Here is a 17,313-nt window from a genome sequence, read left to right as displayed (position 1 = left end):
GACTGATGCTGAAGCTGAAGCTGAAGCTCCAATATTTTGGCCACCTGATGCAAAGAACTGGCTCATTGGAAAAGACCCTGATGCTGGGAAAGATTGAAGGCAGGAGGAGAAGGGGATGACAGAGGATGAGATGTTTGGATGGCATCACCGACTCAATGGACATGAGTTTGAGCAAGCTCCTGGAGTTGGTGGTTGACAGGAAAGCCTGGCATGTTGCAGTCCATGGGGTCTCAAAGAGTCAGACACGACTGAGCGACTGACTTAACTGAATACTGTATTATTTCCTGTATATCTCTATATGTTTGAAATAGTCAATGATTTAATTTAAAAATTTATTTTAATTTAGTTATTATTTTTGACTGCACTGGGTCTTTGTTGCTGCACACGAGCTTTCTCTAGTTGCCGAGAGTAGAGGCTACCCTCTAGCTGCAGTGTGCGGACTTCTCACTGCGGTGGCTCCTCATGTTGTGGAGAACAGGGCATTCAGGCTTTAGTAGTTGTGGCACGTTGAACCTGTGTCCTCCACTAGCAAGTAGATTCTTGCCACTGGACCATTCTTAGTCTTAGTCTTAGTGAAGTCGCTCAGTCGTGTCTGACTCTTTGCGACCCCATGGACTGTAGCCTACCAGGCTCCTCTGTCCATGGGATTTTCCAGGCAATAGTACTGGAGTGGATTGCCATTTCCTTCTCCAGGGGATCTTCCCAACCCAGGGATCGAACCTGGGTCTCCTGCATTGTAGACAGACACTTTACCATCTGAGCCACCAGGGAAGTCTAGGGAAGTCCAGTGATTTAATTTTAAATACAGTTCTGTATTAAACTATATACAAATAGAACAGGAAGGAAATAGACTATTGTGATAAAGTTGGTGTGTTAGGTGCTTGGTGAGGAATAATTATTTTTATTTTCTCTGTTTTCCAAGTTTTATGTAAAGCAGAGTCTTGCTATCTCCTTTTGCCCCTTTGGACCCACTCTCTGCCCCGTTTCTAGCTACAGAGACTGACTGGAGGCGTTTGGACCCTGGGGAGGCCCACTCAGGGTGTGGAGGAGGGGAGAAGAGTGAGGAGGTTCAGCTCTCTGCCTTCAGGATTGCTGTGGACTCCTCAAGGACAGTCCTTTCCTCAGAACTCCTGTCTGAGTTTTGGTGGCCACTCCCTCTCCTCATAAAAGGCGCAATGAGAAAACTGTAAGTTTCAGTTTTATCTGGGGACTCAGTAATAACTACAACCCGGGAGACAGCCTTTCAGAGAGCTCTTAGGAACTGCTCTGAGGATGTAAGGGGAGAGGTGAGTATATATGTGATTTTAACTAAGGAGTAGGTGCGGCCCAGCACACATCTCAGTAGACATTTGCTGCTGGTCACAGGGAGCAGGTATCTCAGCTAATTATTTTTAAGCTTTTCTAAGTGTGGGAAGATGCATGAATCCGGCTTCATATTACTATCTCAGGGCCTGTTTCCCTGAAGCATAGAATGCCTCATCTTGTTCTTAGTCCTGAATTCCTTTTAGGGTGTACTGTTGATCAGTGACAGTAATCCTTGCAGAACTAGATGGCAAGGGACATTCCTTGTTTCACCACTTCCTGTCCCTTGTGAGTTTTCTGTACCCTCTCCATAACCTTCAAAAATAGCCTTTTCTTACTAAGCCCATATAGAATTGCCCTAAGTTGAGTGTGCTTTCAGTTTCTTACTGCTACTCTATTAATCATGCTGTTTCATTTTCTATATTTTTGGTGCTTTGACATCTGGGGCCTTACTAACCCTGGAGAGACTGTCCCTCCCAGGGCAACCAGTTCCTGGAGACATTGAACATCTCAGCTGCAAGCATACCTTTTATATGCAAGTGAACCAATCCTGAGTGTACCTCCACCAACTGTGGGCCACTATTACTCTATCTTGATCACTCCAGGGCCAGATAGCAGACAACTAGGAATAAACCTTAAGTACCCAACAGCCTGCTGAAATCATTCAAACTAGCCAATCGTAAACCTATTTGCCCTGTCTTCCCAGCTCCTCACAGAAACCAAAATAGAGCCTTTCGCCCACCTTTCCCCCATGCTTCCTCTACTTCTGGACAGACCCATGGCTTGGCATGACCCCTCCCTTTGGTAACTGTTGCCAGCTAAAAATTGTCACTTGCCATCTGCCTCTGCAGGCTTCCCTGGTAGCTCAGTGGTAAAGAAGCTGCCTGCCAATGTATAAAATGCAGGACACGTGGGTTTGATCCCTGGGTCGGGAAAATCCCCTGGTGGAGGAAATGGCAACCCGCTCCAGTATTCTTGCCTCGAGAATTCCACGGACAGAGGAGCATGGTGGGCTACCGTCCATGGGGTCACAAAGAGTTGGACACGACTTAGTGACTTAACAACAACAACAATGTCTGCCGCTATAAGGATTAGGTTGGGCTACTTCGGTCACTGACCTGAAAGTTCAGGGTGGAGATCCGGAATGAGGCACTCTGTGCTCTGGGATAAACTGGCAGAACAGCTTTTGGATAGTTAAATATTTTCAGAAGATTTTATGAGTCCAATTTTTTGAATCTTCTCATATTTAGAAAAGCACTAAAATAATTAACAGAGACATCCCCTCCTCATGACTAGCAGCAACCTTCTGTTTATATGTGTGCTTGTCTGTACTTATCTCCCTTCACTAAAGTCAGATAGAGTACTCACCTTCCCCCAACCACTTTGGAGCAGTTACTGAGAACTCTCTCCTGGGCTATTGCCCCCAGGAAAAACTTAACTCACAACTCTCACCCTGTTCATTTTTTTTCAGTCAATATTGTGAATAAGAAATTATCTTTTCAATGATAATCTCTGTTGTCCTTACCATACCTGAATAATAAAACCTACTTTTTAGAACAGATATAAACATTTTGATACTTTTATTTGTTTTTCAAATATAATGCCCACCAGAACTTGTGACATTGCAGAAGAGTTATAATTGGAAATGAGATAGCTGTGTGGTGGGCTTAAGCAGAAAGATGTGTCAAGGGACTTCCCTGGTGGCCCAGTGGCTAAGACTCTGCCCACCTAGTGCTAGGGGTCCAGGTTCAATCCCTCCTCAGGGAACTAGATTCCACGTGTCTCAACTAAAGATCCTGCATGCCGCAAGATCTAAGAGCCCATGTGCTGCAAATATCCTGCATGCTGCAAATATCGAAGAGCCCATGTGCTGCAAATAAAACCTTGTGAAACCAAATAAATAAACAAATACATATTTTTAATAAGGGAGAGAGACTATTACCTTAAAAAAATGTGTTTAAAAAAAGAGGCCCCAAATGAAGTCATTTGTCCCCCACATAGCAAGATTTAGTTGCAGTTTCAACACCTACTAGAAAAGTGACCGTTTAAACAGTCAATCTGAAATTTCCTCATCAGCCCTATTGAGGAATCCTGTGTGACAAAGACCCCTACTATTCCCTTTCGCACAAAGACATCAGCCTGTCCTAAAAGAATTCTTTCTTTTGCTAATACCTTCTTGCCCCACCCTCATTCTGCCTCAGAGCTTCTCTATTTACTGATTGGGTTGCTGCGTGATTCAAGAATTATTGAAGAAAGCCAATTAGATCTTCACGTTTACTCAATTGAATTTGGTTTTTGACCAATGAAAATCTCTCTTATTCCCTCAATAGCCCAACATTCCCCTCAGTGGGAATGCTGTCGTAATAGATAATAAAAAAGAGCAGCTAAGATATTGAAATATGGGGACTTCCCTGATGGTCCAGTGATTAAGACTCGTGCTTCCAAAGAAGGGGGCACAGGTTGGCTCCCTGGTTGGGGAACTAGGATCCCACGTGATGTGTGGTGTGGCCAAAAAATTAAAAAATTGAAAATATGAAGATACAGCCTAGTTGTCAGCAGTCTGGGTGTTTCACAGAGACAATCAAGAAAAATGTTTAGGGGTTTCTATTTTAATGAAGTTTAAAAAGTGTTGGGGATAAAAACAAAGAATAATTTACTCAAAGTTAGTGCTGGTAGTGCTGGTATGTTAATACAGGTTAGAAACGAGTGGCCAGGAAGCATCAATCTGCCTGAGCTCTGGTCATTTTTCAAGCCTGGATGAATGTAAGGTAAAATCAAATTGTTACAAGTAGATTTGACCTATATATTAGCTAATTTTCATGGCGGAAATAGGAACAGGAAAAGCAATAGATAAGAGTGTCTCTGTGCCTCTTTGCCTGCATTTAAGAAATAAATTTGTTTCTGCAATGGATGCACCCTCAAGTCAGTCTTGCAAAGGAGTCGGGACTGTGGCATGATATTAATACAGGTACTGAAAAAATTCATCAAGTCATACATCTCACCCCTGAAAATAGAAGCAGGAACTGAGAGTGGGTCTTGTGGACCTCCCATCACTCCCTTGCCTTACAAATAATCATTGTCATTCTTCAGGGAAAGTTTCAGACCTGCATTATTTGTAATATCAGCCTTTGCTGTCTTTTTTATGAGCCAGAGGCAGTGAGCACTATACCCAGAGGCCATTGGCTGAGGTCACACAAATGATTCCTGGAGCATCTTCAATTGTTAATAAAAATTCCAGGAAGCCCAGTAGCTACTGGGTAGAATGTGGAGCTAAGCAGCAGGGAGGGGAAACAGGAGGAAGAGAAGGGAAATGGAAATTAACTCACTTGACATGTCAAAAGGTAAATGAGTACTTTTACTTCTGATCCTCCCTTTCCCCTGGAAATGAAATAGATTACCAGAGTAGAGGCTTCCCTTTTCTTTCTAGGTTATTTGTGTAGACTATACCTTGTAATTTTATTTATTTTTCAGCTTTATTGAGGTTTGACTATGCTTTTAGAACCGTTTGATTTCTTGTAGCGAATTCTTGTTAGGTGCTCAAAGGGCTGACCCCTTTCTCCCAATTGTACATGAAAATGGGTAACAGAGATTAAGCTTCTTGCTTTAGAAAATGTCATATATATATGTATACACACACACAAGATTTTCTTTTAAGCACTTTTTTTTTTTTTTTTTGGTAAAATCAAAAGATTGGAGAACTTGAATGATCGTCAACAACGATTTGGTTACATAAATTTGGGTCCGTTCATTCTGAGGCATTGAGCTCTACCTGCAGATGGTATTTGAGTTAGCAGAGGCCATTTTTAATGAGAAAGCTCTTTATATAGAAAGATGTTCACAATGTTCTTTTCAATAGCAAAAGAAGGTTCATAACAATTTGTATAGGATGCTAACATTATTTTAAAAATATGTATATTCTTGTGTGTGCATAAAGGAGGTGCTGAAAGAAAAAATGAGAAACTGATAACTGGTGGTCCAGGAAGGCGATGTTGGTGGCAGGATGCCAGGGAAGGGCGGGAACCACTATGATTTTGATCTATAAGAATATATTGCCTATTTGATAAGCAAGTCAACATAATTTAATTAAAAAAAATCTTCACTTTGTCTTGCTATATAAAAGGATTCCTGGTGTTTCCATTCTTGGCTGTCCCTGATATATAATACCTGATATTCTTGTTGGCTTTTCTGGAGTATTTCTTGAACATGGGACAGATAAGGAAGAACATGAATTGAATTTTGCTTACATGACATTTTAAAAACTTACTTCTGTGTATATCCTCAAATCTGTGTGTATGGGGTAGTGTGTGTGTATGTATGTGTATGTGCATGTTGCTGGGTGTGTATATTTCAAATCAGCCATTAAGGAGAGCCGAGAGTGCCAGTGTGTGAGAAATTGCTAAGTCTGTTCTGTGGGAGATGTTGTTAAGTCAGATGAACTCTTCCAGCATCATGTTGGAGAGTACTTTGAAAGAAGGTCATAAAGATGTCAGGGCCAAATTTTGAGGGGCCTTTGCTAGGACTCCTAAGCTAGGGAGTTTGCCTTTATTCTGCCCGCCAAGGGGATCCACTGGGGAGATTGGTGGTTCAGATCATTGTCTAAGAAGAGGCAATGATGGTGGCCAGAGAGGCTTACCAAGTCCAGAGGATGCAGGAAAGAGGGTCCTCCAAATCAGATTTTTCCTTCCCAGAGATAGGTCATCTCACATCCAGGGGTCAAGACACATATCATGCATTTGATACATACATTTAAAAAGTTGGGGCAGAGACTCCTCTGGTGGTTCCCTGGCTAAGACTCTGCATTCCCAACGCAGGGGGCCTGGGTTCAACCCCAGTCAGGGAACTAGATCTCACATGCTGCAGCTAAGAGTTTGCGTGCTGCAACTAAGACCCACTGCGGTCAAATAAATTAAAAAACAAAAAAACAATAGGAGTGGACTGGAGTTGGAAGGAGGAAAGTAACGCAGGCTGGGAAGTTATATTTTTGAAACCAATAATGAACTGTCAATGGCATCAGAGGGAAAAAGCCCACGTAAGAGAATCTCAAAGGAGCTGCTAGCTTGTTAGAGAAGGCCTCACCCAGTCTCAAATACATCCTCACCAGAGCCTGGGCAGCTTTACCTATCAACTCCCTGGGAACTTGTTCCCTAATTTATCCAGCTGAGAGAGACAACAGAACAAAGAAAATTTCACCCCAGCAACATAAATCGAAAGACCTCTTTTATCCCTATCCAGTGGCTCCTCCTAGACACTGTTATGAGGGACCAGCTCTGGGAAAAGGGGAAGGACATAACAGCATGTGATCCCACCCTCAGTTCCTCACTGGTAAACTAGCTGTGACCTGTTTCCCAGAGTTAAATGAAACAATGTATGTAAAGCACTTATCACAGTGCCAGGCCTATGGTTCTAGTTCAGAAAATGGCTCTGATCATGCCACAGTGTAGAAATAATAATTATTGCCTCTTAGTAGATAAGGAAACTAAGGCTGAGAAAGGTTAAGTAAGGAGCCCAAAGTTACACAGCAAGAAAGGAAAGGAGCCTGGATTTGAAGCCTGGTTGCTCTGACTTCAAAGTCCCTCTTCTTCCTGCTTGTTCAGGGCACTTTGCAAATAAACTTGCAAACATGAATTCAAACCTCACCTTAAGAAGCTCAAAGGCTGAATGGCTTTGTTTACAGCAGCAGACCCAATACCTTCTTATTTCAGAGCAGAGGCCTACATGGCAAAATACAGAAAGAGAAGAAAATAAGCAGGTATTTCCACGGTCTGCACCCCATCAGTCTCTTGCTGAGTGGAGCTGACAAGCATGATGTACAGGAAAGAACACCAGATGTATTGAGATGTATTCACATTGATGTATTGAGATGGAATGATCTTAGAAAACATTTACTCCAAATTTTGTCTCATGTATGTATTACTGATGTCTTTTCTTGCTGTTGTTTAGTTGCTAAGTCATGTCTGACTCTTGCGACCCCGTGGACTATAGCCTGCCAAGTTCCTCTGTCCATGGGATTTCCCAGGCAAGAATACTGGAGTGGGTTGCCATTTCCTTCTCCAGGAGATCTTCTGAACCCAGGGATCGAAACTGGGAATCCTGCATTGGCAGGTGGATTCTTTACTACTGAGCCAGATATGTTTATATTGATGGAAATTGTAAGATTTCATATGTATATATTAATGTAAGTGTGAAACCATAAGTGAAATGTTAACAGCCTCTTAACAATGTCCCAATTAATTGTATTTTAACAATTATAACTTGGAAAGACTTTTTTTTTTATATTATACTGGGGAGAGTCCTCTAGAGCAGGGATTGTGAACTCCAGCCTGTGGGCCAATCCAGCCTGGTGAAAGGTTGCTGCTGCAAGCCGTGTGTTACGCCGGGATTGGTGTCCTCCAGGGGAGAGGATTTCGATCTGGGGTCAGAGATGAGGCTTGACTACTTGGAACTTTTTGTGTAGCAAAGTTTTATTGAAGTATAATAGAGATAGGGAAAGCTTCTGACACAGGCATCAGAAGGGGACAGAAAGAGTGCCCCCTTGCTAGTTTTTAGCAAGGTGTTTTATGTCTGTTAGAAAGCCATTAGGGCTTCCCTGGTAGCTCAGTTGGTAAAGAATCTACCTGCAGTTCAGGAGACCCAGGTTTGATCCCTGGGTTGGGAAGATCCCCTGGAGAAGGAAATGACAAACCACTCCAGTATCCTTGCCTGGAAAGTTCCATGGACAGAGGAGCCTGGTGGGCTACAGTCCATGGGGTCCCAAAGAGTTGGGCACTGTTTAATTTTGTGTAGGGAAGGGAAAATATCTGCCACTTGCAGTTTATTTCTTCTTGCTGCTTGGGGACCTCTGGCCTTGCTACCTGTTACCCTCTCACTGCTGCCTGCTTGTGTAAATAAAGTGTTGTTGGAACTCATTTGTTTATGTCTTCTTTCGTGTTACAAAGACAGAGCTGAGTAGTTGCAACAGAAACCGCATGACCTGTAAAGCTGAAAATATCTACTAGCTCATCTTTTACAGTAAAACTTTGCTGATTTCTGTACTACAAATGTGTACCAAAAGGAAGTATGGCATTTCTGTGCTCCAGTGTCCCAATATATATGATGTCAGAACATTAACAGTCTTTCTCCAATTATGCATGTGTCTTAACATCTGGAAGATAAATACCTTTTATATGGACACTGTATATACTTATCTCTTAGAATGAAATATGGTGTCAGGTGAAATATGTAAAAAATTGCCTCTCTAGAAAAATACTTTGAATTTGTCTCAAATGACTATGTTTGGGAGGGAAACATATCCCCCCGAAGTGTTTGGGAATGAATGTGATATGAAAGAACAAAGGGTTCTGAGATCTCTGGAGTGGGACCTGGTATTGATGAGCTGACCAGGCCAGGACTGTGCCCTGCCTCAGCACCTCAGTGAGGAGCAGAGCAATTCCTGACTCTTTTCCATCCCTGACCTCAAGCATCAAAGATCATCAAAAGCATGAAGCCCATGGGCCATGTTCTCTGTCCCTGGTGTCTTCTCATCGGCCTAGAGATACCAATGGACGCCTGGCCTTGTTCACTCATGCCTCCCCTGGCAGCGCAGTACCAGACAAAGCAGCTAAGGTAAACCTAAGTCCCTCCCATCCACTCTTTAGGCCTTGGAATCCAACCCATGAAAGAGTGTCCCCAGGTCTAGGACTAAGCTAAGGTAAACCTAAGTCCCTCGCATCCACTCTTTAGGCCTTGGAATCCAACCCATGAGTGTCCCCCAGGCCTAGGACTGATGAGTAGAAGTGAGGGGAAATGGGAAGGAAAAAGAAATAACCAGTTTCCTGTGGCATCCAGTCTACCAGCCTGAGTGAGCTTGTCTGATTAACTTCATGTATGTTGGGAAGGTAGCTAGTGATTAAAACAAGAGCTGAAAGCTCTTTCTCCATCATTGCTTCAGATAGAACAAATCAAATTTTTCTGTCTAAAAATTCCAATGTCAGAGGTTCTGTCTCTCTAGCTCCTGCAGAGACTATGACTTAGGCATCATTGTTAGTTGTTTCTGCTCTTGCATTTAGAAAAGGCATAAGACCAGATGTTCTTGAGGATGTGGGCACATTGGGGAGTGATGCCTTCAGAGGTGGGCATGGGGGGTTTGTCAGGGCCAGAAGGAACTTGGAATATAAGTTTTACACATGTTCTAGGCCATCCCTATCTCTGAATCGCTTTTCCCCAGCCACACTACACACCCCAGTGTAGGTTTCCATTAATGAAACCACTGGGGATGAAACTCCTTTACAATAAACATGATGTGTTAAAACAAAATAACAGCTTCATAAATCATACTAAAGAGTGCTGCAATGCATCAGGTGGTTCAGCTGCAACATTCCTGCTGATCTATGCAGTTAGGACACAAATCCATTGAGGCATAATTTTTTAAAAAGTTTTTATTTATTTATATTTATTTTTGGCTGTGCTGGGTCTTCAGTGTGGTGTGCGGGCTTCTCATTGGAGGGGCTTCTCTTATAGAAGAGCAGAAGCTCTAGAGCTTGAGGGCTTCAGTAGCTGTGGCTCCTGGGCCCTAGAGCACAGGCTTAATAGTTGTGGTGCATGGGTTTAGTTGCTCTGCGGCATGTGGGATCTTTCTGAACTAGGGATCAAAGCTGTGTCCTGTGCATTGGCAGGCAGATTCTTTACCACTGAGCCACCAGGGAAATCCCTCAGGTACAGTTTTGATTAATCCCTGAAAGTTGAAGGAAAGCAGAGTATACCCACCCTCATTAGAGACTCTATCTCCCACTGTTTCAGGTATTCTGAGATCTTTAAAAAAAATTGTATTTGGTTGCATCAGTTCTTAGTTGTAGCATAGGGGGATCTCTGTTGCCTCATGCAGGATCCTTCTGCTGTGGACTTAGTTGCTTTGAGGCATGTGGGAACTTAGTTCCTTGCCCAGGATCAAACCCTTGTCTCCCATATTGCAAGGTGGATTCCCAACCACTGGGCCACCAGAGAAGTCCCATTTGAGACCTTGTGCTTGCTAATCTTCTCAACCACAAAACTCATTCAGAAAAATTATTTATTGAGGGCCCACTAAGGACCAGATATGGAGAAGGAAATGGCAACCCACTCCAGTATTCTTGCCTGGAGAATCCCATGGACAGAGGAACCTGGTGGGCTACAGTCCACGGGGTCGCAAAGAGTCAGACACGACTGAGCAACTTCACTTTCACTTTCACAAGGACCAGCTAAGGAGTTTCAGTGGTTAAACACACATATATATCCCACATTATATGTTCACATGCAGGGAGAAATTAAGCAAATATTCATACTAATGTATCACATAGTACAGTAAATGTTGTGAAGAAAAAGAATAATATGGTATGAAATCACATAAGAAGGCAACCTAATTTGATGGGGAGGGTTACATTGGAACATACATAAAATTCCTAAGGTGGGAAAGAGTGTAATCTCTTCAAGAAACTAAAGGAAAGGACAGTACATCTTGCCAGAGAATGAGTGGGAGAAGCCCAGTTGGTATGCTGGCAGGATCATGGGGAACTAAGGGGTCATTGTAGGGAGTTTAGTCTTTATTGTAAGAGCACTTGGGAATCTCAAGAAAGGTTTTCAGAGGAGAGTTATTAGACCAAATGTGCATTAAATTTTTTTTTGGCTGTGCCATGTGGCTTGCTGGGTCTTAGTTCCCCCACCAGGGATTGAACCTGGGCCCAGAGCAGTGAAAGCAGACTCATAACCACCAGGTAATTCCCAGTATGTGAAATTTTTGAATTTTATTTTATGGACAGTAGATTAAAGGGGAGGAAGAGTAGATGGGGGAGACAGGAGGCTGAGAAGTAATCAGCCTGAGAGGTGATGTTGATTTAGATTGGGTGATGGTGGTAGATTTGGAACCGAGTGGATTCTGAGCATATTTAGGGGTAACCTCAGTGGCACTTGGGGTAGACAGACGAGGTGGGGAATAGGAAGTATCAAGATAATTCCAAGTGGGTATGTCCTGCTCAGTGAGTCAAGATGCTGCAAACTGGAAGTACAGATGGAGAAGGACCTGGATTTGGAAGGCGAGCGATGGTTAAAAGTTTAGTATTTCCTTACAGATCAACTGATTACAATTTACAAAAAATTCTCTTCAGTTTATCTACATTGAAAAACTTTTTGAACTCTGGGAAGTTGAAGGATTTATTTATTCATTTTTTAAAGGATTTATTTTGTATTAATAGAAGTGGATAGAGAAATATCTGAGGTAGGGTAAGGAGACTTTGGAATCATATTTATAACTTCCTCTGCCTTCTAAGAGGGGCTCTGTGATTGTTGGGCACACTGATGCCAATGCACAGGGATGAGGCTTAATTACTCTGTATTATAAAAAAGTGAAAGAGCTGGGATCTTGAGGGAAAATCCTCAAGGTCATTCACCATATGAAGTTGGGTTGGAACTTGTAGGCTTCCGGGATGCATGGGAGAGTGAAGGTGCTGGGGGACTGGGATGAAGAGAAAGGTGGAAGGAGAAGAAGTTGAGGTTGTGTCCTCCGAGGAGTGTGCTACAGAACCACTTCCACATCTCCTCTAAAATCTTCTGTGGATTTTCCTTTGCTCCCCACAGACAGAGATGACATTCAGGTTATATGGAGGCCAGGGTGAAAGTGAACCACTCGTAGGGAGATGGGCATGGAGGTTGCCCAGAGAGATGGAAGTCTGTATGCACTTGCCTCCTGGTTCAGTTGGTTCTTTCAGGGCTACAAGACAGGGGAACAGAAGAAAAATAAAAAGATGGCAAGGAAAAAATAAGGAAAGGGAAGGAAATGGAAAGGTAAGGAAGGGAGGAGGATATTATATACTAAATTAACTCACGTTCATGCTAAGACAGAGGTTGCGTGTGTAAGTCGCTTCAGTTGTGTGTGACTCTTTGTGACCCTATGGACTGCAGCACACTAGGCTCCTCTGTCCATAGGATTTTCCAGGCAAGAATACTAGAGTGGGTTGCCATGCCCTCCTCCAGGCCATCTTCCCAACTCAGGAACCTGCACTGGGAGGCGGATTCTTTACCACTGTACCACCTGGGAAGCCTGAGGCAAAGGTAAGTGGTCTTCAAAAGGAAGATAACAAGTTTGCTTCCCCCTTGCCATTTTTTCCAGGGTATTCCAGGGGTGGACTGTGGACTTGTGTGTTGATTCATATATTTATTCATTCCTTTATTAAAGATTTATAGAGTACCTTTTCTGTGCTAGTCTCAAAGATGAGACATGATCCCTTTTTACATTCGCAGGAAATTTACTGTTTAGTGGGAAGAGAGGCAAACGGGCAGAAATAGTTCAATGTGAGATTTGCTATAATAAGTAGCAAGAATAAAAATGGGGCCTCTGGGGTCAAACCTGGAAATTGCAGGAATGCTTTACCCATAAGGTGACACTTGAAGAAAGAACATGAGTTTTCCCAGCAGGTAATGGTGAGGTGAAGAGGGAAGCTATATCTGGTGTTTGGAAGAAGAGAAGTTGACTGGGCCTGATTTAAGCAGAATACTTACTGGAAGGAAATCAAATAGTTCATAGAATCGCCAGGAGGGCTGCAAAGCCACTTTTGGAAAATGGGACAGGAGTAAGTTAGGCTAGGCAAAGTCCAAGATCACTGTGGAATGACAACACTACTGTTGCTGCTGTTGAAGGACTCACTGTAAACTTCATTTATAACCTTGGTGCTGCTACCCTTAGCAATCTCTGCAGCTGCCACTATGGCCTCTGCTTACCAACAGGGTGGATCCTTACCCTCCCTACTTCTTTGCATTAATAGTTCTTTTTAAAAAAAAAATAAATGTATTTATTTTAATTGGAGGCTAATTACTTTACAATATTGTATTGCTTTTGCCATACATCAACATGAATCTGCCACAGGTGTACCCGTGCGTTAATAGTTCTGATTGAAAGTTGGGGGCAGTGAGCACATCTGATTGGTTGGGCCTAGGTCACATGCTGCCTACCTGCAAGAGGTACTTGGAAGCAAATATGTGGCTGTTTCAGCTTCTGTGATAGAGGGAGGGGGGAGTGAGGATAAATTGTAGTCTTCCATCTAGATTAAAAAGGAGAGCAAGTCCTCTAACTAGGAAGGCAATTGTGTGTGAACAAGTGAAAAAGTTCAAAGACAAGAGCCATCAAACAGGGCTGGGAAGCTTTCTAATAACTCAAAAGGAGATGGAAGAGAAGGACGGGAAGGCTGGGGAGGCAGATAGGGGACTTATTTTGAAGGTCTTATGCCTAGAAATTTTGACTTTCCTGTTAGAAGTGTGTGGCAGACACAGTTGATTGTCCACTCCATATCCATCCATTTTTCTTCCTTATCAGTGAAATTCTAATTTTGAATTCGGTAGCAATACACTCAGCTTAAAACACTTATTTCATTAGAATTCCTTGTAGCTGGTGGGAGTTGGACAGGACTGAGCGACTGAACTGAACTGAACTGAGTGGTGGTCATGTTACACAGTTCAAGGGAATGAGATATAAACAGGGTTTTTGCCTCTTTGCTGAATACAGATGTGAGGTCTGGAGGTCTGGCAGTCATCTTAGGACAATGAGACAACATGCTTGGAATGTGGCCTGTGTGTTAAGAATGGCAGAGCAGAGGGACTTCCCTGGCAGTCCACTAGTTAAGACTGGTCCTTCCAAGGCAGGGGGCATGGTTCCCCTGGTTGGAGAGCTAAGATCCCACATGTGCCATGTGGACAAAAAATAAAATAAAAATGGCAGAAAAGAAAGCTGCAAAGAGCACTGTTTCATTGTTCCATTGGAGAGTTAACTGTTCCCAGATTTCTTGAGACAAACCACTTATGTGTTTAAGCCACTAGAGTTGGTCTTTTTATTATTATTATTATTATTTTTTTTTTGTGTGTAATAAAGTTTTATTAAAGTATAAAGGAGATAGAGAAAACTTCTGACATAGGTATCAGAAGGGGGCAGAAAGAGTACCCCTCTTTTTATTATTAAAAAAAAAAAATACTGGATAAACACACACATTTTAGAAAAATAAGTTAAACAAAAAAACCTATCTGTTAGGAAAATTAAAATTAACCCCCCGCCCAAATTCCACCATCCAGAGATAATTACTGCTAACATTTTGGTTCTTTCTTTCCAGCCCCCGTTCATTCTTTTTTTCTGCCATTCTTTCCACATAAATGATTATATAAATGAATTGTTTAACAAAAAATGTGATAATCGTATATATTGTCTTTCCACCTGTCCAACTTTATGCATTTGGAAATATATTGGAAAAGTCTTCCCATGTCTGTAATATCGTATTAGGTTTGCCATCAGTTTTAATGAGATGATAGCTTGTTCAGGCTATGATAGCCTGAAAATTCTCACCAATATTTATCTTCATTTTATCTTTATTCTGCGAACGAGGAACAAGATTCTGAAAGATTAGCTTGCTGTTTAGGATAAAGAAAGACTATTTCCATTAGTGTGAACAGCGGCATGTTCACAGCACTGACACTTGCTGGCTTTTCTTTGACACGTTTAATTTCTCTGTAGTCAGACCATTTAGCCGGCAGATACCGGAAATTCAGCTGAAGAATGCGGATTATCAATTGAGGGTATTTATTAGAAATCGGTGAAAAAAAGAGTGAAGCCAACCGCTTCCGCAGCGAGCAGGGTTCGAACCTGCGCGGGGAGACCCCATTGGATTTCAAGTCCAACGCCTTAACCACTCGGCCATCGCTGCCACGGAGAGAAAGGGAAGGCGGAGACACTTTAGTGTTAAAACTGAGCACATGCGCACCACACACGCTAGTGGGCGGGGCCTATAATCTTCCGGAGGTCTGCTGTGGGAGGCGGCCGGGGCTTACTGCTCAAGTTGCAGGAGCTACCTGTTAACGCGAGGAATAATAAAATCTCCCTTAAGTAGTTTAAGTAAACGCCTTTAAGGGAGTATCTTAGAAATCCTTCCCTTCCATGCGCTTGGAAAATCGAAAATCGCCACCCTACTTAGCTTCTGGTCTCAGACCTGCTGTTTGCCCTCCCGCTTCCTCATTAGGTCACAGAGAGAGATCTGAAACAAATAACTCTCTCCTTCAGTGTTGCGGGCCCGCGCCCTGGAAAAGTTCTGCATCTTGGACAGCTTTGACCGCGGTGATTGCGTTGAGCGCTCCTCTTTTTGCGGAAAGACAGAGAGGAGTGCGGAAAGACAGGAGCCCTCCGCAGCTGCCCCGGGTCTCGCCTCTCCCAGGTTCTTGCCCAGGCAGTCATCTTTCATTCTCTCCCCATTGACCCTTTCGTTGCTGAGCCCTTCTGGAAGAAAATGTGTCCGATTGTGGCCTCAGTTTTCTCAATTGACGGGGTGACTTGGAGATGCTTTGAGAACAAAGTTCTGCGAATTAGGTCTGCATTTTACCTTTAAATGCCATTAATTCCACCCGCCCCCTCCGCCCCACAAACTTGTTAAGTGTAGCTTCTGCACTGGGTACTTTAATTGCGTTATTTCATTAAGGTTCTCAGAATCCGGTAGGTCTGTACCCTGGTTCTTACTTCAGAGAACTGAGGCGGGAATGTGGCCCAAGGGTTGGCGCTGGCAATCCCAAGGTGCATGCAAGCACCTCCTACTCGCACACTGTGGCGTCCTACTACCAGAAAGTTCGATCTGTTGAAGGAAGATCTTCAGAAAACCATAGGAGGCCTTTTATTACTTTAAATTTCTGAACCTGTTCAGGGAAACATTACCATCTTTCTCATGGTAATTTCTCACAGAAATTTTCACAGATGCAGAAATTTTCCTGGGCGTGGGCCGGGATATCATAGTAAGGCTGGAGAACGAATCCTTGTTCTTTGAAAGACCAGATGTTAAGTGACCTCACTTGAAAGTTGTGTAAATTTTCTTGAGATTTTTTTTTTTCAGTACCTTTCTCATCTAAACTTTGAAAAAATTAATTTTTACTAGAGTATAGTTGCTTTAAAATGTTGTGTTAGTTTCTGCTGCATAGGAAAGAGAATCAGCCCTACATATACATATATCCACTCTTTGGCTTTCCTTCCCATTTGGGTCACTGCAGAGCACTGAGTGGAGTTCCCTAGTGTGTATCTATAGTGTGGGTGTATACACACACACACACACACACACACACACACATACATATATGTGCTACTTTCTCAATTTGTCCCACTGTCTTCTTCCCCAGCCTCTCATGGCCACATGTCTCTTCTCAACCTCTGTGTCTCTATTCCCGTCCTGCAAATAGGTTCATTAGTACCCCACTCCAGTACTTTTGCCTGGAGGATCCCATGGACGGGGAGCCTGGTGGGCTGCCGTCTATGGGGTTGCACAGAGTCGGACACAACTGAAGCAACTTAGCAGCAGCAGTACCATTTTTCTAGATTTCATACATATGGATCTTCCCGATGCAGGGATCAATTGGAAAGTGGGTTCTTTACCTCTAGTGCCACCTGGGAAGCCCAGTGCATTAATATACAATATTTGTTTTTCTGACTTACTTCACTCTGTATGACAATCTCTAGGTCTAGCCACGTCTCCACAAAGGATCCAATTTCACTCATTTTTATGACTGAGTAATCAATAACCTCAGATATGCAGATGACACCACCCTTATGGCAGAAAGTGAAGAGGAACTAAAAAGCCTCTTGATGAAAGTGAAAGTGGGGAGTGAAAAAGTTGGCTTAAAGCTCAACATTCAGAAAATGAAGATCATGGCATCTGGTCCCATCACTTCATGGGAAATAGATGGGGAAACAGCAGAAACAGTGTCAGACTTAATTTTTTGGGGCTCCAAAATCACTGCAGGTGGTGACTGCAGCCATGAAATTAAAAGACGCTTACTCCTTGGAAGGAAAGTTATGACCAACCTAGATAGCATATTCAAAAGCAGAGACATTACTTTGCCAACAAAGGTCCATCTAGTCAAGGCTATGGTTTGTTCTGTGGTCATGTATGGATGTGAGAGTTGGACTGTGAAGAGGGCTGAGCACCGAAGAATTGATGCTTTTGAACTGTGGTGTTGGAGAAGACTCTTGAGAGTCCCTTGGACTGCTGT

The 17,313-nt window shown here is 42.9% G+C and overlaps 1 non-coding gene across 1 annotated transcript; it reads right to left on the bottom strand.

The window, feature by feature from the left end:
• Positions 1–14,911: 14,911 nt before the first annotated feature.
• Positions 14,912–14,993, bottom strand: TRNAS-UGA. Its single transcript has one exon. It is a non-coding gene; the product is annotated as a tRNA-Ser (tRNA).
• Between the last annotated feature and the right edge of the window lie 2,320 nt (positions 14,994–17,313).

Source organism: Bison bison, unplaced genomic scaffold (assembly GCF_000754665.1).
Source record: "Bison bison bison isolate TAMUID 2011002044 unplaced genomic scaffold, Bison_UMD1.0 scf7180017864309, whole genome shotgun sequence".
NCBI lineage: Eukaryota > Metazoa > Chordata > Mammalia > Artiodactyla > Bovidae > Bison > Bison bison.
This window is presented reverse-complemented; position numbering and strand designations above follow the sequence as displayed.